The sequence below is a fragment of the Carettochelys insculpta genome, chromosome 1, assembly GCF_033958435.1.
Source record: "Carettochelys insculpta isolate YL-2023 chromosome 1, ASM3395843v1, whole genome shotgun sequence".
Classification (NCBI taxonomy): domain Eukaryota; kingdom Metazoa; phylum Chordata; order Testudines; family Carettochelyidae; genus Carettochelys; species Carettochelys insculpta.
Genome location: NC_134137.1, coordinates 365,019,252 through 365,019,996, shown reverse-complemented (window position 1 = coordinate 365,019,996; position 745 = coordinate 365,019,252).

Here is a 745-nt window from a genome sequence, read left to right as displayed (position 1 = left end):
CTCCACTTCACTCCTTCCTGTCGTCGGCCAACTCTCCTCCCCCATTGGCTAAGAACCACGCCTATCACCGGAGGCGCTTTTGCCAATAAGCAAACGGCTGAGGCAGGGCCTTTTTCTTAAAGGGCCAGTAACAGAAGTGACGCCAGTGTTTCTATTCCGAACCTGGCCTGGAGATTGGGAGGAGCTGCTCTGTGTGTGCGGAGGGTCCACCTGCCCGGCGTGCTGGAGAGGGCTCGGCCTTGCATTCAAAGTAGGGGCCAGATGCCCAGGCTTTATAGGGACAGTCCCTATATTCGGGGCTTTTTATCACAGGCACCTTTTACCTCCCCCCATTCTGATTTTTGAGGCTTGTTAGCTGGTCACCCTAATTCCAAGTTTGCTGACTTCTACACCCAGTGCTTTAGCAGTAAGGAGTTTAGATAATTAATAACTGATTCTATATGCATCATTAATAATTTGTCCAAGGCATCTGAGGAGGTGGGTTTCAACCAGTGCTGCATACGTCTAAATAAATCTTCGTCTTTCAGATGCCAGGACTTGCTCTTTTTGCATACGCTTACTGATACAACGCCAGTCTCATAAAAAACAAAACAGAAGTCATGTAGCACTTTAAAGACTAACAAAAGACTTAAGTGGCCTGTCCCAGGAAATAAATCATTTTGTTAGTCTTTAAAGTGCTGTATAACCGCTGTTTTGTTAGAAAACAGACTAAAAGGGCTACCTCTCTGCTACTCATAAAGAACAG